Below are 22,252 nucleotides of genomic sequence, written 5' to 3'. Positions count from 1 at the left end.
ATGTCAATAATTTTTGTTCACAACAGATCCAGAAAGAAATTTTTTTATTATTTTGTGCCCACTCTAATTTTTCCCAATTACTAGTCCTGTGGTCTGGAAAAAGCATGGACCATGGATCTTTCATGGATTTTTAATTTGTTATTTCCTAAGAACATTGTATGACATATACCCTCCCTTTCATCTTCCCTTGCTGTGCCTTTTAAGTATGCATTTTTTACTAAGTTTTTGCAACTCATCTGATGAGTTTCTCCAATATTCAAACACATTTCATCCTCAAATGCTCGCAAAAAATATCTCCCAAAATAGCTGATAAAGGAGTCCAAAATATGTCTGAGGTTTGGATAGCACTGCTATGCAGAAAACCTGCTCTACCCAGGCAAAGTGAAGAACTTCTGGAACTTAACATGGTTTTGAAGGTCCTGAATAATACAAAAATTAGTCCAAATAATCTAATTATTAAAATCCAGACATCTAATAAAATCTTTGAAATCTTAAACACATAAGAGAGATATGGAAAGCAAAAAGGCCAAATACATAGCATTTAGAAATGGTACATTGCTGACTATAATATGAATGCATACTATCTATGATTTTTTATCTTTCTTTGTCATTATGATGTTATCATTAATTGCAATTCAGTTATTTGGAACTTATATACTGTAATTCTCAATACTTTTCCCCACAGTGATCATGCAAAAAGAATGAATGCTACAATTGCAGGGAGAGATGCTGTCTCCCTGACATTCCAGCTCTTTGGGGAGTCAGGTTTTGACACTCTGGGGAAGGAGGAAGAGAAGATTAATAGGAACACTAGCTAGACTTTTCCATAATTCTATCCCACAAAACCAAAAGTGGCCAAACAGTTAATCTATCTACATTTTTGTTCTGCTTGGGCTTTTCTAACATACCAGTTGTGATGTTATGCACTGAATCTGGGAGGCTGATAAGCAGGGGCAGTGTTTCTCTGCAAGAACTTTCCATGCACAGCTCTATTTCGCTATACAGCTCAGTTGGTTTTGTGATCCAAATTCTTAGCCTTTTTGAGGAGAGGAACAAAAGAAAGGAATATCAGCAGGAAATTAAAGAAGGAAAAGCTAATTCTCTCCAAGTGAAAACTTTCTTAGGCATTTCAGGCAACTAGAGCTTGTCCTTTTCTGTGAAGGACCTCAACATTAAGAGTGTTGTCAGTATTGAATGAGTATTATGTCTGCATTTTTTCATCCCATGAACAAACAATGGTTCTGCAGAGTCCAGATACACTCTGTCAAGTGAAAGCTTTCAGTTTGTCTATTTATTGAGAATAAAGAATGATATTGAATTTAATATACTTTTCTATTAGCTTTTTGGGGGCAGATTAGCATTATAAGACAGATAGATGTGTATTATCTTTCACAAGCACAATATTTAAAACTGGAATATATAATTTCTTTATACCACTAGATCACATTATACCCATTTATACTGTAACAGGACACCTTTCATAGTACTTTTTTAAAGCCCTTATATAAATAATATTACTTTTAAAAATGGCCCGTTATGCATAATACTTCATCTGTCATGTCTTTTTTTTTTCAGTTGCTCATTATTTTGTTAGTGGTACTAATTCTAACTATAGGAAATGGAAAAGATTACTGCAAAATCAGCTGCAAAGGCTGAAAATCCTAGTTCAGGATTATTTTCTCTCACTGGGAGATATTTCAACATATAAGGCCAAGCTGGATGGGGTTCTGAGCAATCTGGTCTAGTGGAAGGTGTCCCTGCCCATGGCAGGGGGGTTGGAGCTAGATGATCTTTGAGATTTGAGATATTCCAACCCAAGCCATCCTACAATGCTCTCTAAGCTTTTCATATTAGTAAATAAAAATAAATAAAGAAATAAAGCAGATTTTTATGACAGACAAGTAGGGGATAACTTTCTAGAGCATGAATGGAAGGCATTCATAGAAATCCCATTAACAAATAATCAAAGCTCTGTGTTGGCATCCATTCACATTGCTTTGGAAAATTTACCCCAGGATGAATAATTTCTGTATGTACAGTAAGTTCACAGCTGATGCTTTATTGTCCACTGAGCCATCTTTTTCCTCATCTGGGAAATCAGCTATGCACATGTTTTTGCATCAAGAAGAAAGGTAGTGTTCTTATTTACTAATATGCAATGCCATAAAACTTTGAAAAGAATTTTAATGGTATTTGCAAATTAGTTGAGTTTAAAACTCACCTAGCAGCAAAGAATACAGAGAAGGTAATAGAGAAACTGCTGTTCATGTAATTTTCATAGCTTCTTACATATTCATGTTCCAAAAGGATTTCTTTCACAGAAGCTCATGCTCATCTAACCAGACACTTTGTAAGTAAAAATGCATGAAATTTAAACCAGCTTTTCATATGGACATTTTTTTTATGGCTGAGTGTTTTAGCAATCCAGCAATGGTAGACACCTATAAATGTATAATGTGATGGATTAGAATGCAGTCTGGATGCATATGGAGGTGATGTTTGCCCTTCAGTGCAAATCCATTTTAATGTCAAAAAGACTTCATTGGAATTAATAGTGCATTGTCCAGGTAATAAGTAAAATGTTGCAGTAGTTTTATCCTTTGAAAAAGAATCCAAATATTGCTCCTAATTATAACAATTATGACAAAGGGCAAAGCTGCTTCTAACAAGAAAATACTAAGAAAATCAAAATATCAGAGATTTGGGTAGGTTTGGATTCCTGTTTCTAACCTGGTTTAAAAATAAGAATCTTAAAGAATTTGCTCAAGAAGATTTGGTCTCTTCATGATTTGTCAAAACACATTGTAAAACCAGCAACAGACTTACACCTTAGACAGACATGCATGAATTTGGGGCATGTCAACCTGGGGAACTTGGGAAAGTTCAAACCAAAATAGCTGAAAGGTGTGAATGTAAAGCTTGTTATGTAAAGTGCTTTACCTTTCTGTGTGAGTATGCTCCCTGAAATCCAAAATCCTTTTGAAGCTTTTCAGCAGTAAGACCACCTTGTTTCTCTGCAGGATTCCAAGGTGCTTTAAACTGAGCTCTACATTCACATGCTTAGGCAACTCAGTTAAGCTTTACTGAGAACCTTCTGGTAAGTGCATCCTAAGTTTAAACCTTGCATTAGAAATTGTTTTTAATAGGGAAAAATGTGTCCATGACTGGTTTCACAGCTATGTGACCTATATATGCTTTTAGATTATTCATATGTTTAAAATGAGGATTCATATGTTTAAAATTAAATATCATGCTACATTCCAATGAGGATAAGAAAATCTTAGTGGAACCCTCAGGATAAAAAGGAATAGAGTGACATCTCTTGTGATGTCTCCACCAAAAATAGTGCACAAGCAAGTCTCCTAAATGACTCAATATTGTTGGTACCAAACATTCTGAAAAGATCCTGATCTTTCTCAAATTCTCAAAAATTGTTAACAAGATAATTTAAAATATAAAAAGCCTTCTATTTTTCAGCATTCTGGTTTTAATTTTGAAGGTTTTTTCTAAGATGGTGAAAATCTTGCTTCAAAAGAAAAAGAAAAATGATAATTTAATTTTACAAAATATGTATATTTAAATTCCTTGTGGCTAAAAGTTTCATAACAACCAACCATGAAAAAATATCTCCCACAGATATTTTGATTAGATTCTGTCAGCATATTAATTGTCCATTTCTTTTTATTTGAATCAAGTTTGTCCCAGAAACTTGTACATGTAACATTTGGAAAAGGCAAACATTTCAATTTTTAAGAAAGGTTCTTCTGGGATATGGAGAGAGTTTTCCATTACTCTTGTCATGGTTTAACCCCAGCTACCCACCAAGCATCAAGTAACTCACAGATCAGAAGGGTAAAAGCCAGAAAATTCACGGGCTGAGATGGAGACAATTTAGTAGGGAGAGCAAAAGTCAAGCACACAGGCAAAGCAACAAAAGGAATTAATTCCCCACTTCCCAGGCAGGACTCAGCCATCCCAGGAGAGCAGGGAGCCACCAGGGGTGGTTGTTACAAGCACCATCACTCCCCATGTCCCCTCCTTCCTCCTTCTTCCCCTCTCTTTATGCACTGAGCACAATGCCATGCGCTGTGGAATGTCCCTGTGGTCAGCTGGGGTCCCCTGTCCTGGCTGTGTCTCCTCCAACCTCCCAGCACACCCAGTCCCTCACCAGCCCAACAGGATGAGGAGCAGAAAGAGCCTTGGCTCTGTGTAAGCCCTGCTCAGCAATAACAAAACATCTCCATATTATCAACTTTGTGTTCAGAACAAATCCAAAATAATAGTTACTGTAAAGGAAGTTAACTCTATCCCAGCCAAAACCAGCAAAAATGTGAAGTCACAGATGGACAGGAATGTTAATGTAATGGTAAAAATGGAATGTATGCATTCAGATTGCAAAGACATTGATTGACAATGAATATTTTAAATCCATTTTACTAACTTTTCAACCTTAACAAAGTAAATTTCTGCAGTACTTCATTAGTTATTGAAAATCTTTTTTTTTTCCCAACACAAACCTTTTCAAAATACAAGTTATATTCAAGCTGTCTGTCAGTAATACTGTGAGTGCCAACAAGATATTTTCCTCTCTTTTCTAATTGGGTAACACAGCTAATTACTGTTGTCTGTGGAATTGTGTTTGATTGGCAGCTTGAGTGTAAACAGAAACCATAATTTCAGATGATATTGTATAAACATTTGGATAGGGATGTGCAAGCATTTCTCTTCAACTAAGAGAAATGTGTATCCTAGGTAATAAAAGTTACCTGTGTATCATAGTTATACCATCTCTGATAAAAATTCTTTCAAAATATGTGAATTCCTGCCAAATGCCCAGAATAGTTTCCAAAAAAATTTTGGCAAGCTTTTTATCAAAAAATTGGAAATGTATTATAAATTACACAGAAAATCTGAAAAATTAATGTCATAGTAATGTAATCTTGGGATACACTTTAAAGTTCTTCTAGAATTAGGTCTATAAAAAGTTAAGGAAACAGAGATATGATCCATAGTTCAAAAACATAACAATAAGAAGATGTTAAAACGAGGCTTGAAAATATCTTCTAAAATATGGTACACAAATTAATTTCAGAAGGACTAGGATTATTGATGGAAGGGACCTGTGTCATGAATATTAACAATATGTCAGATTTCATAATTGTACTTTAGAACCATCCCTCCAAGTTTCCTTCATAATAATTTTTGATCTAAAAAAAAAAAAAAAGTAAAGAGAGAATTGAGTGTGTTACATAAATACACAGGTCAAAAGGCAAAATACCTGGAACTGGAGGAGCAGATTGAGTTCTGTTTGGTTTTTTTCCACTGAAAATTTTATCCAGGACAAAAGAAGAAGAACAATGCAAAAATCAACCAAAGGGATGAATATTTGCCTGAAACATTTATTTGCCAAACTGATGTCTTTGCTTCCTTCACGTTTGTTTTAATTAGTGTTTTACCAAGTTAGCTTAACTGCTGGTCCTCAGATTCCCAGACATTTATTTGAAGGCTCATATTTAATTAAATGAAGGCTTTTCCAGAATATTCAGAATTCCCATTAACTCGTTGAAATTCCTGCTGGACAATTCTAACTGATTCAAAATATAACTAAGAACTGTTAAAATGCTACATTGTTTTCAAGAAGAAATTTGGACACTCTCCCAATTCTGACTATTTTATACAATTTGTTGTTTCCAATAAACTTTTCGTTGTTCCCACTCAGTAAGAGAACTTATTATAGTTTACTTTCAGATTTTTTGTTCATGAAATTGACCTCTCTAAATTTCATCTATGAAGAAAAAAAGGTGAAAAAACTTTTATAATTTAAATTATTTCAGGAAAAGACCTTTCTATATATAAAGTATCTTAAAATGTTGTTCAAATGAAATATAATGGCAATCCCAAAGGAAGCCTTGTTCTCTTGAAATTTTAATTTTTTAAGAAAAAAACACCATTGTGAAATGCTTTATTGAATCCAACAAAATATGCAAGTTGAAGTTTTGAGTTGTAATGGCCAATTAGAATGTTAGGCAGCAATATTTTTGTTGAAATTGCTTCAGTGAAGCTAATTCTAAAGGTTCTGCCTGATTGTCATGAGACATTACTTTTCCAGAGCCAAGAGATTCTGTGCCTTGTACTCTACACTGCACTGGGACAACAATGATCTAGAATATCAGACATTGTCTCTTGAAAGACATCATTCAGGAGCAATGGCATCTGGCAGTAAATGATGCAAAACATGACTTTGTGTGACACTTCAGGCATTGAAGGGTGTATTCCTTTGGATGGCAATTGCAATACTGCGTGTTTTCCGTTTGTGAAAATTTTGAGAAGCCAGGATACTGCAGCATACTCTGTGATTTATCCCTTGTGCCTTCTCTCCTTTGAGCCTGGCTGAATAGTTCTATCTGAACTGAAGTCCTTGATTTATTCACAAAGTAGGGAGCTCTCACACTGAATTATTGTCTCTGGCCTGTAATGCTTGCTGTGTTGTGGCAGAATTTGTACTACAAAAACCCCACAACTGTGCTTATGTGTAAATGACCATTTGCTTTTGTAATAAATATTCTGTATCTGTGAAATTATGCATATGTCTATATTATTTTGATTGTTGTACATTAAATTGGAACATTTTTTCACAAATTAAATGTGCAGCTACAAACCTTGTCTTTACTGTGAATCTATACAATCTCATGACCTTTTATAAGTTTGTGTCACGTACTATTGTTCTTGTCTAATTATTTTGCTACGGATAGGTTCATCTCCTGATTTTGAAAATTTATGACACCATGTGGCTTTAGATTTTTTATATTTTTTAGCTTCATCCATATGTTTAATATGCTGAAAATTAAAATTAAAATGTGAATATATGGAAAAAACCAAACTGATTTATTAAAGGCCAACAGTTGCATTACATAACGACTCAGCTGAGCTACAGAAATTAATGTGCTATTTCTGCTAAGAAGTGAATCTGCTTTCATGACTGGAGACAGCTCAGCAGGAGCAGGAAGCACATGGGAACAGCTCGCTCACAACAGGCAGCAGCAGCTGGGACACAGCAGCCAAGGAGATTGCAGAGGGGTTTCCCACCACAGTGTGCACAACAGAACCATGACCACTTAATCTGCAAAATTCCTCCTAAGCAGAGACTCACAGGGAGATCCAGACCTAAAAAAACACTACCCTTGTTTGGAAAGGCTTTTCTCTGTGAAAATCTTAAGCATATCACAGAGTTCACAGTCCTACCCTGCTCTGAAAATGAGCCAAATCCCTCTTTCATTCTCAAATAAGATGTTTGTCCATTTGTCAGCAGCATGTTTGGTCTGAGATTTGGGTATTACTATACGACAACTAATTGACAAAAATATACAGGATAGAAAAGGAAATTAAATTCCAGCTTTTCACACTATTAAATTCACTGACTTCTAGGACAACAGCTACAGGTCATCTTCTGCTATCTTTGCATAAAAGCTTATGACTGCTTCTATCAAAGATTAAAAATAATTTTTAAAAGCAAGATAAATAATGTTCTTTGCCATTTGCCAGTGTAGTGAATAGCAACTGCAAGGTGAGCTGACCAGTTCTGACACTACAGTAAATAAAAGGGAGAAAATTTAGTGAATCTTCCAGCATATGAAAGGGGAAATTTTTAGAATGCAGACTTAGACCTTGCTACCTGGAAAGAAGACTCAGGGCTGAGGAATGCATATAAGTTATACAACTATGGGTATAGGTCAGTTGGTTGTATGATTTCAAGTCATTTAAGATAAATATTAATCTCCGACAATCCTATTATAAGTAAAAGTGGAGAAATTAAACATATATTGCTGAAATCCATCATGTTTAAAATCTACAGAGCAGGAAGAAAAGGTTTAGTCTCAAACAGAGACATTAAGTCAGTAAATCCTGAACTGGAAATAAAAGGCAATTTCTGGTGAAGGTAATTAACTATTGCAACATTTTTTGAAGTGATACAGCAATCTTTGAATCTCTTGGAATCTTTGAATCAAAATGGGTGGGTTTCTAAAAGACAATCTGTTATGCCTCTGTGAGTTACTGTCTGCTATGGGAAAACTGAATGGAATCTCTGATCTTTTTTGTGCAAGTCAGACAACATTATTGTAATGTCACCTTCAAAATATATTAGTGTATTCGTCTAGTCTTCTAAAGTTCAAACTAATATTAACAGGTCTTTAAAAATTTTATTTCTGCGTTGTGGTCTAAAAATGGCTGTCATGTTTGTGACATTGATAGAAGCAACATTCAAACACCATCATTTTCTTTGTTACAATCACTCAAATGCCAAATGGGGAGTGGCTCCCACCTTCTGCCTTGTTGTTTGAGCCACAGGTGATTTGTAAATAACAGTGGCTGGGAACACCAAAGTTTGTCCTAGTGACAAAGAGGAGACAGCTGAAGGAAGGAGGCAGGGAAACTGCACAGTCAATGCCAGTTTGAGGATCTGCCAGTGTCAAATTATCATTTCCCTTTTGCCTCGTGATTGTAACTCTCATTGTGGATCAGAGCATTCTTTCTGCAGCAGCAGATACACAGTGAGGGGATCCTGCTCGTGTGTGACAGAGCAATCAGCAGCAGAACTGAGCCAGTGCTGGGGCTGCTCCTCACTGGAGCAGTGACACCCAGACTCAGAGCCACTGACTGTGAACAGGGCAGGGACAAGGATGGCAAAGGTTTGGAGCTCAAACCTGCACCTTTCCTGCCCACTGTCAACATCCAGCATGCAATCCAGGTGGGAAAAGAGAAAAAAATCAACTCTTCCCTGAGCAAGGCGAGCCATCTAGCAGCAGAGGTAATAAAACCAGGCAAAGCATCACAGGAGACCTGCTTGATCTAAGCCAGATCTAGATCAATCTTAGGAGTCCTAGGTGTAGCAATATCTAATCTAGACCATAGATCAAGAAAATAGTGTTCTTCATACAATCAATGTTACTGCAAATATTCCCATGAAAGAAGATAAGAAGAGATGTCGTGGAAATTTTTCATTTTCTGTCAAATCTGTCATCAATTTTCTGTTTCAGTGACAGCAATGAGGGATTTTTGACTCCTATAATTGCCACAAGAAGCAACTCATTTAGCTATATTCATCAGAACACATTGAAGCTCATGGCTGGAGGGAAGAAAAGTTTCAAAACTAAAAAATGGCCAACCACTGTGCAACATTCTGTCTTTTGGTGTAACTGGAAAATCCCAACCTAATTGTGATTGGAATTTTATATAATCAAATATACATGTATCTAATATAGATTATTGCATGTTTCTGTCCTATTCTTTAAAAAAACCTCACTATTAAATATGTAAGAGAGTTATTCTAAAGAAACACTTGGAATATTGTATCATCACATCTAATTTTATTTTGAGCCAAGTCACCTATGCCATTTGTTTATTACCTTTGTCAATTACATTTATTAATTGGGAATTTAGCATGTGATATCCTGCAAAATGATTGAAATAATAATTTTTAATACTGAATACATAAACAGATGGTGACTGTTGAAAACCATATATAAATAAAATGTAAAATGACTTATTAATTAGAAAACATATGCCATAAATGCCTTTGCTAGAAAAGTTGCTATCTATAGGTTTGTTTGAAATGAATTTTCTAGTAACTGTGGTTTGCAATTGTATGGTATTAAAAATTACAGATGAGTTTCTCTAGTTTCAGGTGAGGATACTGCAATATATACATTGAAGTCCAGGAAAATCTCTTCATCTTCATCAGGTGTATTAGAAAAAAATAATTATTAAAGGAATGTGCAGGTAGATGATATGAAAAGATGAAGACCTAATCACCTGGGTGACCTGGGTTATGAAGCACAGCACAAGGAAGCAAATTTCCTTGTTTTATTGAGTCATACTACATTTCAGTGGTTATGAAGGCACCTCTGTCCAATTTCTTTTTAATTCTGCTCTAAATCTCTCCCTGATGCATCACCACTGAAGCCCACACTTTTGCCAGGGATATACAGGAAATCATTGCCACTGAAAACTGTGTTTTCACATTTTAAAACCTGATTTACAAACTTTTATGTCTTTCTCAAGTTTCTTAGTAATATTTCCACTGAGATCTGAATCTAAAGTAGTCAGTTTTTTGTTTTTTTTTTTTTTCTGGCTTCAGAATGAGAAGCAAAGGAAATTCTCCTCCTTGGATCAACAGTCCCTGCTGAGGAATCCATCCATTCAACTGGCTTGATTAATTAGCCATTACAGAGGTAACTATTTCCTTTTTAAATGACAAATTCTTCATCTCTGCAAAACCATTGCACAATTATACTCAAGAATACAAATATATGAGAAGAAAAAAGGCCATTTTAGTATCATAGTCTTCTAACCTAGTCAGTGCCTGCATGCATTTTTTTTTCCTCCTTTTAAAAGAAAATGAAAGTTGATTGTGTTTGGTGGTTTGTTCAGGAAATTAATCATTATCTTTCATGTATAACGGTACAAAAGCCCTTTAGTATAAATGAATTGACTAAATTATTTCTGAACAGTTCCTGAATTATTGCACATCTGATCAGTTCAGTATTAGGAAGAGGAACAACTTGCATTTTTGGGTATCAGGTCTGCAGTTCAACCTCACATATGATAAAATACTCTTTCCTGGCATTATTCCTTCTCTTTAATACATTCCTATGTAAGCATGTTAGTGGCATCAAGCTCGGATATATCTGATGTGGAAACAAAAACTCTCACTGCTAATACTGTTGTATTGATCAGAGGCTGTATCCTGACAGGGTCAGTTTTTTCTGTGTGCTGTAGTTTTTTACCAAAAAAGGCCATCATTGCTCATGAATTTGTGGGCTGCTCTCCCTGGAACCCAATGGGTTTGTCTGGTGAGAACAGGATAATCCCTCTTTCACGCTTCTGGAAGAACTGTACATGAAATTAAAGGGTGATCTTTTTGGAATAAAACTGACAAGTGTGATGCTATTTAATTATGAAATGAGGAAGGGAAGACTTTATGAAAGAGAGATAAAAATTTAGATATAGTCTATGTAGGTTGAAATGCAGTGTGGATTTACCAAAACTATAATCTAACAAGACAAAAAGAAAACATTCCTCATAGATTAAAGAAATGCACTAGACTTCATTAAAACCTAGATTAATCAGATCATTCCATATTGCAAGATATTTGTCAAACAAAGATTATCAGAGAAATGGAAAGCTTCTCTTTTGAGAGCATTCTTTCAAGCACGGCTATTGAGGCTGCAAGCAAATATGGTTAGTGCCTACAAAGAAATCATGGTAAACAAGCCAATGATGGAAAAAAAAAGCCATTTAAAGATATGATACATTTAAAGAGCATTCACTGATGCCAAAATCCATTTAGAGAAGAAAAAAAGATAAGGTTTCCAGCTGTCAGACCTTCTGTGTCTTTCTATCTTCCAATGGTTGAACCTGGGAGAGTGGGTCTCTGGGAAGGTCTTTGCATTTCTGAAAGGAGTTAAATAATGCAGTCCCTAGAGAAGCAAAGGGCTCCACTCAGTGACTTAGGAAGTTTCTAGTTTTACTCTCTGAAGAAAAAGACAAAGAGGAAGAAATTGTGCGAAAGATGTGAGCCTCACTGGTTCATTGTTCTTCCTCCTAGTTCTTAGTCTTTCTATAAACCATTGACAAATTTCATTGTGCTTGATAGTTTTAAGAACTTGAGTCAGAAGTCTTTATACTCTGGGGAAATCCTCCATTTGAAAACTGTTTTGGGGAAATCATCCATTTGAATACTATTCTGTAACACTTTGAATAGGTTGTTTTTTAAGTCAAGTGGTGTAATTTGTAGTGCTTTCTTTTTCTCATGACTTCTATTTGAATATTCTTCTCTCTACTTACCATTGCCCTAATCAATCTAAATTTTCCTACTCAGCTTCTTTGTTTGCTACCTTTTAGCCAAGACAAGATGGGAAAATAATTTCTTGTCTATGATGACAATAGCATCTCAACCATATTGAATTGCATAAGTAGCCAAATAATGTATCTCTAACCAAATATTCCTAAATATTGCTAAAGATTTGATTTAAAGAGATTCAAGCCTATTTCTTTTTCTTTAGTGAAGTCTCTCTAAAAACCAGCATTCCATATTCTGGTAATGTTTTAGTTGAAAGAATGAATGTCTTTTTGCAAATATCTTTCAAAAACTGCCTGACCAAAGTGGCTCACAAGCAGGTTTAGAATTCACTTCACACATTCTGAAGCTATAACATTCCGACATATTAGTTCAGTTGGGTTCTGAGTGGTTCACGACTCTTCATTTTCCAGCAACTTGATGTTTATGGCATGTGCTCAATTGTTTTAAGGCATGACTAAAAAGTGTAAAACTGGTCTATGAAATTGCTTGTCCAGAAAAAATTCTCTGCTCTGTTGAATTCAATAAGCAGTGTGTATATTTACTTTCTCTATTACCTTTTTTTTTAACCTTTTAAGTGTTTCAGAATTGTAGGGTTGGAAGAAGTACTTAGAAATACCAATTTTCTGTATGCAAACTTCATGGTGCAGAAAACAATTTTTTTTTTTTTTTTTAATGTGGAAATGTGGGTCTCCACAATAATTACAACTTTGCAAAGCAATCCACAGAATTTTACCTACTTCCTCAAGACCACTGAGAGAGAGGAGAGATGAGAAATACCCAATTTCTATTCAGCATCCTGCAGTAGGAAAAATAAAAACTGAACAGGGTACTGTAATTTGGAGTCTGAGGACAAAAAGACATAAAAGTCTGCTTCCTTAGAATAGTACATACAAAAATCCCTTTTCTTCATAGGCTTCTTCAATCACTATATCATGAAACCACATTGAAATAAATCTTTGAAATAAATTTCTCCTTGGGACGCTAACAGCTTTTTCAAATAATCTGTTTTCCTTAACGATGAGAGAGGTACAAACTTTAAGAAAACCAGCAGATGTTTAATGACCATTTTAAACTAATTGTATTGACTGTATCCTGTTGAACTGAAGAATTGTATCCATTAGAATTCTCTTGTATAACATTCTGCCTTCGCTGACATTTTCTGCAGTGACAGTGGAATTTCCCTGATCATTTAGGTAACTTAGAAAGTGAGATATGTCATATTCCCTTTTTGACTTCAGCTCTCCACAGTTGGGAGGAAGACATAATAATTAAAAAGAAAAACAAAATAAAGAGGAATTGTATGAGTTGTAGGCTTTTTCTTAAAAAAATCCCTGCTTTTCGGTTGTATTAAAAGTGTCAACATTGACTAAATGGAGAAATAGATTTTCTCTTCATGATCGGTTAAAAAAATTGAATGCAAATGCATTTTCTGTTTCAGTGCAGGTAGAAAGTATGATGCCTAGTTTAACACAACTCTGCTAAGCAGGTACATATGCATCACTTGAAATGGTGTCTAATATTCCACAGATGGCAATTACTTTCAGGGGAATGGCTAGGGACTTAATTAAAAAGGCTGAGAGTTAGCAAAGTAAAATGCTGCAGAAGCATATGAAAAATCTATACATTATGCAAGGGACTCCATAGAATATTCAGGAAGATAAAAATGTCTTTTTACATTTTCCCTTCATTTCTTCACAAAAGGTTTACTGTAAAATAAAGGTTAGTTATGCCATGTTTAAAATTATATTTTAGCTAACTGAACTGAACTACACAACAAAGCAAAAATATATTTGACTGCACAATATTGATTTTACATGAAAGCACATCAGTTAGTGAAATGCAAAAACCAATAAAACATCACCCCTGGCTGGGATAGATATCTCTAGATACAATTTATTTTACATTTAAACCAATTATTGGGCTTGTTGCATTTAAAAATGTGCACCATATATCCTTTCAAGGACTTTTTTATTCAATCAAATCAATTGCATTGATCTCCATATTCCATATTAAACACCAATCTTAAATTAAAGCTGACACATTTTGAAGGCCAAAGTACAAGTTTCTAAGCAGAAATAAATTCTACAAGGCTTTCTTTGTGTGTTTTTATGCCCAAACATGAATACAAATATTGATTATGTTTTAACACACAATTTATAAGCTATTTCAATGCTTATTTCTTCCTAAAATTTGTTCAATAATAATACAAACTCACAGAAACAGAATGCTCCCTGAAGTTCCTCCTGTTGCACTGGAATGTGATGGTTTTCATAAATACATAACAACGGAATGGAAATAAATCCTTAGGCATAATTGTTGGTAAAGAACCCAAGAGTGACTAACAGGACGTACAAGTAACCTACCACTTGTTGAAATGCAGACATAGGGACAAAATTTGTTTCTTTTGAACATGTTATCAGAACAGTTAACATTGACCTTGAGCCTGACCACGTTGTTTTCATTCCCAAATGGTGTCTCCAAAGAGGGGAAGCAAGGCTGCAAATTCAGCAGCCATTCACATGGACAAAGCTATTATGCATAGGACTGGTGCTAAGTATCCTCATGGCCTTTGTCCACTATTGATAGAGGCAAAACTATAATTTTTTGCAAAGAAGCCAGTGTGTACTTATCCAGCTGTCATTCCCCCTTATGGGATCACCTCTCTATGCCTGGAAGAAAAACAACTGTGCCCCTTGGAAGAGGCTTCTCACTTCTCCCTGGCTCATCAGTTTCCCAGATTTTAAAGCACTACTGACACTGTACTTTGGAACTTCTATCTCCCAATAGTTTTCAATTAGCTTTAGATGCATTATTCAACTCCCTGAAGCTTTTCAGAGTTTACACAGAGTTTGCATAAATGTAAAATGGAAGAATCCAGACTTTAGGAATATTATCAAATATTCAGAATATTCACTGTCCTGTTCATACCTCTACATCTCTTAATATTGTTGTGTGCATATGTTGCAGTCAAATGAACAGCATAAGAACCAAGGAGGGAATTTGTCAAATACTCCAAATAGCTGCACATCACTACAGATTATGACTGCTTGGATTTAGGGAACATTTTTTTGGCTGAGGAAACATTCCAATGGGATAGATTAATCTGTGTAAACCACACAGCTCAGCTGAAACTGCTGCTCAGCATTCTAAATTGCCACCTTCGTCTTCTTTCAGCACAAAAATGTGCATTTCTTCCTATAATAAAGATATTTTATAATAGCAATAAGGCAACTCCAGGGTGTGCGGTTATCACGAGATAATCATACCCTGGAGGGATTGCAGATACTTGGCTGTGCCTCATAACACCCCATGTGTGTGTTTATCTCATGATAACCCTACTCTCTTTTGTATCTTATTGCCTAATTATCCTCTGCTAATGCAAAATACTAATTTTTTTGTCTGAAACAATATGTGCAAGAATGCATTGCTAACAATCACTGGAGGACATTGACAAATAATGCTGTCACTACTTTGTACTCTCTTCCAGCCAGAAATTTACATAAAGAACCAACTTTGGATATTTTTTTCTAAAGCAATTCAAATTCTTTAAGGCAACATCAACTAAAATATTGGAAGCAGGCCAAGTAAATATTTCTAAAAATTCAATGAATATTCTTATGTGTGATGTATATAGTTTTACTTTAATAAAATACCAAATTTCTTTCTTACCTATTGACATGCCTTCAGATTTCTAATTCTAATATACAGAAGGTAGTTTCTTGACTATTGCTTATGGATCCTGAAAGGGGTCTTAGGATCCCCATCTGATATTTATCTGAGGATAAATTTTATTCTATTTAATCTCCATATAGGGAGTGCTAGCTATGTTTCAGATACCATTGGGAGATATTCAGAGAGAGTAAAGATTCTGGACCTCTCTTAAGGGAACAGAACTTTTGTTCATTGCAAAAAAAATGAGTTAAACATATTTTCCACTGATGCTGAAATTTCAGATATTAAATTCTCACATAAAATATTCAATAACTCATTATTGTCATGAAAATCACATGTAATCACAATTCATTGAAAATAAACAAAGTAAAAAATTGGTTTCAATTTTTAACTGATAGACTTATTTTGCAATTTAGATGTGAACATTATAAAACATTGTAAAAGGTAACCTAACATATAAAAATAGTATTATAAGAATTGCCTTTTCATCTTTTAATAAAAGCTGTATCAATTGAAAATTGGTTACTGATCAAATGATACTTTGACACATTAAGATGACATTAAATCCCATGAAATGTAGCCAAAAAACTGCCCTCAAAATACAAAATGATAGGTTAACCACAGAGTTTAAGTTATAGGGGCTTCATCATTCTATAATTATAATATTACTGAACATTTATTACACATACTGTATTCATATGTCCAAACAGTGTATGAGTTTTAACTAATTTCAAACAGTGTTTTTTCCTGTGGGCCATTCTAACAGAATAGAAAAAGAAACCTGTAGACTATTCAGTAATGATAAAGAAATACAAGACAAGTTTTTATGTAAACAGAAATAAGAGAAGACAAACAGTACAATATTTTTAGAGAAATTTATTTGGTAGAATGCCAAACACAATAAAAAAATGCAATCCAGAGATCCACAATGTGACATTTCATATATCTATCTTATATATGTTTGTCTGTGTTTGGTTTATGTCTGTGTAGGTAATGTGCATTTTTGGTTTTATTTTGTGTTTTATGATATATTATTATTTCCCATTCTGTTTGCAGTGAACAAATTCTACTTTTAATAGCACCACCTGTGTAGATCTGCAGGCTTTGGACTCTTCCTTCCTTTTTTGTGAGCTAAAGTTAATTAAATCAAGACATTTTTTCCTTTCAGAAAATCTATTTTTACACTCTGTTTTTATGTAAAATTGCTTTCATGTTCCCTGTCCTCCCACTCAACCAGTTCTTCTGAAAAGCACGTGTGTTTATCTCTCTTAGCATTGCTTACAGATCTCATTTCTCAATCCTTTGATTATTTTAGATGGCCTTCTCTGGATTCCAGCTTCCAGTGGAAGAGAATTGCCTTAATGCTGTTCTCAGTGTTTGTGGCTGTCTTGCCTGTGGCATTCCTGGCAGCCCTTGCCATGGGATGCTCTTGGAAAAGGAATCCAGGGACATGTTCCCAATGAACATATATCAAAAGAATTATATTAAAAAGATACCTCTAATACAGGATGATGTCGATATGCAAAACCCACACGAATCATGGCAGCTGCTGGTTTAGACCAAAGATCTGAGGTCACAGTCTATCTTAACAGAAATAAGTCTATATGTGAGGCTGGAAGAGGCTCAGAGAAAGCTACATGCCCTAGAATTAGCAGGATTTTCCCCTACAGTGGCCTCAATACTATCATTATGAATATTATTGCTGTTGTTATTATTATTATTATTATTTATATTCTCGAACTGATATGAAAGTGCTGTGAATGTGTGAAGATGTCCTTCATAAGGATAAAAATAAAGAATAGTCTATTATGTTAGCTCTATCTCAAATTATCTCCTTTTAGATTATTTATGCCATTAAAATTCCTCTTAGCCTTTAAATTAAATTTGCCAGCAGTAATAGAAATAGCCACACAAAAAGTTTTGTGCTCTAGAGAACATGGTGGGAAATCTACCTGAAGTCTTTCTCATCAATTGGAGATTGAGAAGAATTGGACTTCAGTTACTACTGAAGTTACTGCAGTCAGGTTTTCACCTGTTCTATCACCTTTCTTGGAGAATGTTGCTAGCCTTTATCTTGAGACACACCTCACTGACACACTGCAGGACTGCTCCTCCTTCACAGAAACAACCTTATGCCTGCCAATATTAACATTAGCTTTCAGGTAATATTTAATTATTATTAAATGAAAATAGTCCAACAATTTTCAGAGAAAATGTTTATCATTAAAACTTTTTCATGAGCATTATAAAAAAAATGCATATGAAATATTTTACTTCAAAGAACATTATAATGCACATGCAGCTGTGCAGCCCTTCTGTAATTTTATTTAAACATCAACAAAGATTTAACATGACTGTTTTTGACCTAAGCAATGGGAGCACAATGATGTAATAAAATCACTTAATTTTTAATGGAGGAGCCCTGTTTTAACACATGCCATTGTCTGCGGTCTTTTTTCATTCATTAGAGTAATGGATATATTAAGAGTTATGCTAGATATTATTTCTCTGTGATCAAACAATTATTTATTTCTCTTTGATTAATTAAACCAATAACTAAACAATCTTCCATGCAAAAAGAGAGCATCCTGGATTCTGGTTCCAGTTTTTTGTTAGTTTCTGAGTTTTGTATTAAAAAGCTATCAAACTCAGTCAGAATGCCTGGTGGACTATGAAAAATAGCTGAAAAGGCAAATTGAACTGGGTTCAGCATATTCTATGATCCTAAGAATATAAGAAATGTTTCAAGATTAGCATTTCTATTTTTTATCAAGCAACCTAGCCAGATTTCATCTGTGAATACAATTTTTAAACTAAGATCTCTTTTCAACCTGTTAACATACAAATATCCATCTGCTGAGATGAAATGCCTTCATAAAGATGTGGGCAAAGTCTATAGACCCAAAAGCTTCAGTGTCACAGAACACAAATAATTATGCTTTTTGGATGCCAGTGATGATTGAACCTTAAAACAAGTGGTTAGTCCTCCTGAAAAATCTCAAGCATATTCCAGATAGAAGTAGGAAGGTGGGAGTATGCACAAGGAGAACATTCTGGCTTCTGTGACACTGTTTCATTCTAAAATTATTTGTAGTCGGGATCTCCTAGGAATATTTTAAAAAATACATGTAATGAGAGTAATAGTAATGGCTTAAGGAATTTTTTAATGTTTCCTCTTCAATGTGAAAAATTAATTTTGAAATATCTGAGTTTCTCATCTTAAAATTTTGATTTTGTAATCATTGTTAACAAAAGATTGTTTAAAGGAGTGAGACATCTTTATTAAAGTCCTTCAAAATACGCAGCTCTAAATATCAGCTCAGCTGAACACCAATATGTGCTTAGCAGCTTACAACAGCAAAGACACCAAAAGAGATACACAGAGACATAAAGCTCACTCAGATTTGCCAAGGATGGCTTCTCAGTTTATGTTTACCCCTGAATCCTGCTTAGGAATGTTGTTTCATTTTCTGTGTGCTGAGGATTTTCTCCTATATTCTGTTATCTTTACATACATTTACTGTGCTGGCCTTTTTTCTGCAAAGCACTTAAGCATGTATGTAAATTCATTGCTTCCACCAATATATGTGACTTTGTGCTTCATTGTAAACATATCCTTGTGCTGCATTTCCTTCAGTGAAATGTAAGCACTTGTTGAGGTGCTGCTGTAGAACAAAGATCCAGTGAAGAGATAAAATCAGGGCCTTACCTAGGTTTTAAGAAAGAAAAGTCAATAAAATTACTGAAAGGAATGAAACACAACAAAACCTCAGACATTGTAATATTGTTACTCTGCTTTTCATACCTGAAGGAAAACAATTCAGACTGCTAAGTAAATACTTTTAAATTAAGACTAAATTAAGATTATTGAGCTAGCATTATAAAAAAATCTATTCTGCATTGCAAGAGCTGTAACTCCCTGTAAAACTTGGTCTTTTCTTCTTCTATGGGTCCAAATCTTGCCAGTACTCTAGATATTATTCATTCTTCTATTAATATTAATTTATGAATGTTTCCAATCACATTTTCATCCCACTTTGCTGTTAGAAGCAGCCCAGAGACTAGATAAATTTTTCAATAAAGTTGCATACACGTGGTACAAAAATGTTCATGTTTTCATCACTGTTCCTACTCACACTTCAAAATGCAGACTTGCTTAGCTCCAGGGATTGCCAGAGAGCTTCAGTTCTCATGGATGCACAATTTTCAGAGCAGATATCCTGAAAACATTAGAGTTCATATAAACCACAGAGATGCTATGATTCCTTGAAGAGATGTGGCCAAACCACATTTCTTTGAGTGAAAAGTGTCTCCTGGTGAGACAAATAGGGTCTCAGAATAAGAAAACCAGTATTACAGAGTTAAAAAAAATAGTTTAAAAACCCCTGAAAACCCCCAACTAAGCAAAATCGTAAAAGCCCACAAAACTATTTCCAAGAGCTATGTTACAAACTGATTTTCAACTCTCTTGGAGGAAAATAAATAAAATTTATTTTGCACAACATCACCATCTATAAATTTTTGGTTAGTAAATGAGTGACCAATGAGAAATGCTGCCCATCTGCTCTCTGCTCTCTGCTCCATTGGCCTTTGCTAACCTAAGAGTGGAACCAGTTGCTCAAATGAAAAGATGGGAGTGGGAAAGACATGAAAAAATACAGCAAAAGGGAATTTCTGTTCCATATTAAACTACATAGTTAGAGAAAAAGATTTTAAAACATTTTTCAAGGTATGGATATTTCCTTTAATTACTAGGATTCACTGGCTGGACGGTACTGGAGAAATAACTCTGAATGCTGAAATTTTTCTGTAGTTTCTGTAGTGTCTGGAATGGCTTTCTGTATTTTGAAGAGATTTCACTTCTGCATTTAGGAGCAACATCCTTTTGTTTCCTGGAACAGCTACCCCACAACTTGAACTGTCATTCATAAAGCTTATTTGGCTTCCCAGCCTATGATTATTTTTGACTCCTTCTTTCACAGACATTCTTGTTCTTGATTCTTGCTCTATTATATTAAGAAGTAAATGTTTGCCATTTTAAAGGCTTCAACTGGTTATGTATGCTGAACAGCAATGCCTCCTTTTTTATCCAGCAATTGTGTCTGAGAGAGGATTAAAGTCTGTGAATGTCAGACCTCCCTGCACATGTAGTTGAAGGTATTTTTTGCATAGAAGTCTTCAAATTAGGACGTGCTTTTCTGAGTAAAGTGAGGTTTAGGACATGTCTGTATCAGAAAAATATTTTGAAAAGAGAATTATCTTTTCTCGAGCAGTGCAAAACAATTTGAACCCTTAATTTCTGTGATTTCATGTCTTTTGATGTTTCCTAATAAATGAAAACATAAACAGTTATAGCCATAATTACTGGGCATCAGAAAAAAATGTGAGCTGTATTCTAATCCCAGAGGAAAACCTTGTTTACATGATTAAACCCTTGCAGTGGAAATCTTGGGAATCTTGGTGGGTGGAATCTCTCATTGTCAGAACTTTCAACAAAAGAGCAGCTGCAGATACTGAAAGCATTAAATAAAAATTACCAACAAGCTGTCTTACCTGTGTGCACTCCACAGAAAGGAAGGGCAAACATGAGCAGGTAGTGCTTGTACATCAGTCAAAACCATGACAGCTACCGTGTAACATCTGACAACACTGACATGTGCTGCACTCCCTAAGATATTCCTCTAACTGAACCATAAAGAGACAAATAAATTAGTAATAGTACCTTGCCTGTCAATGTCCTATCTTCCAGGCTTCTCACACTGTTGATTAGCATTGCTTGAAGTGGTTCATCAATATGTTTACTTCCAGAGGAAAAAGAAGAATGCTGAATTATTTTATTACTTTAAGAGAAAACCAGGAGAATAAGGGGTACCTGATTCCTCATGATCAGGTATTAATTTCTAGGAAAGGGGGAGATAAAAATCAGTATAATGCTTCCCTACTAGTCAAACAGATCAGATTTTGTCTTCTATCATCTGCTGTATGGCAGATGAAGCTCTCTCAACCAAATCAGTATTCTTATAGAAAAAAATCAGATGGTCAGCCACTACCTGTCAGATTTTGCCCATATTCCTGCTATCTGATACTAAGCCAGCGCAATATTTTCCTGTAATACTTTATTTTTTATAAAATATATATATTTGTTAGTGATTTTTCTTGGTATTTTGCAGCTAGAGGCATTATTATTATGAAAGAAAAGATGACTGGCAGTACCTGCAGGTGCTAATGAGCACTAATGGCCCTGACATGCCCCACCCAGAGCCTCCACCCACAGTCTGGCCCCTGGGCTCCATCTCATTTCAGGTGTGGGCTGTGCACATCAGAGCAAAGGAAATCTGTGCAAGTAGAGATGAATACTTGCACAAGTTTTAAAATCTTTTAATTTTGATGGGGAAAATAATTGAATAACCTGTGTGGGCTTTTCAATTTCATTGTAGCCAAACTTTGTCTTTGCCCTGGGGTAGAGGTAACTTCTCTCCAGTAGCTGCTACAGTGCTGAGTTTTATTGTTAAGTCTTCTTTATCCAAAGTCAAGGACATCTTTTCCCTTGTCTTGTGCTCTGCCAATTAGGAGGTTCACAGATGAAGTTGGGAGCAAGCATAGCTGGACTGGGTGACCCAAGCTGACCAAAGGGATATTGCACCCCATAGAACTTCATGCCCAGTATATAAACTGAGGGAAGTTACCAAGAAGGATGGCCAGTCTGGATTTGGGAAGGGG

The 22,252-nt window shown here is 35.0% G+C and overlaps 1 long non-coding RNA gene across 1 annotated transcript; it reads right to left on the bottom strand.

Annotated features, from left to right (window-relative positions):
* Positions 1-18,986: 18,986 nt before the first annotated feature.
* Positions 18,987-21,698, bottom strand: LOC306803730. Its single transcript, XR_013774679.1, has 4 exons — positions 21,583-21,698; positions 21,255-21,333; positions 19,669-19,845; positions 18,987-19,241 (listed from the first exon to the last, which is right to left on the bottom strand). It is a non-coding gene; the product is annotated as an uncharacterized lncRNA (long non-coding RNA).
* Between the last annotated feature and the right edge of the window lie 554 nt (positions 21,699-22,252).

The sequence above is a fragment of the Erithacus rubecula genome (genome assembly GCF_903797595.1).
Source record: "Erithacus rubecula genome assembly, chromosome: 6".
Taxonomy (NCBI): Eukaryota; Metazoa; Chordata; class Aves; order Passeriformes; family Muscicapidae; genus Erithacus; species Erithacus rubecula.
The sequence above is the reverse complement of the archived record's forward strand: the minus strand, read 5'-3'. Positions and strand labels throughout refer to the sequence as shown.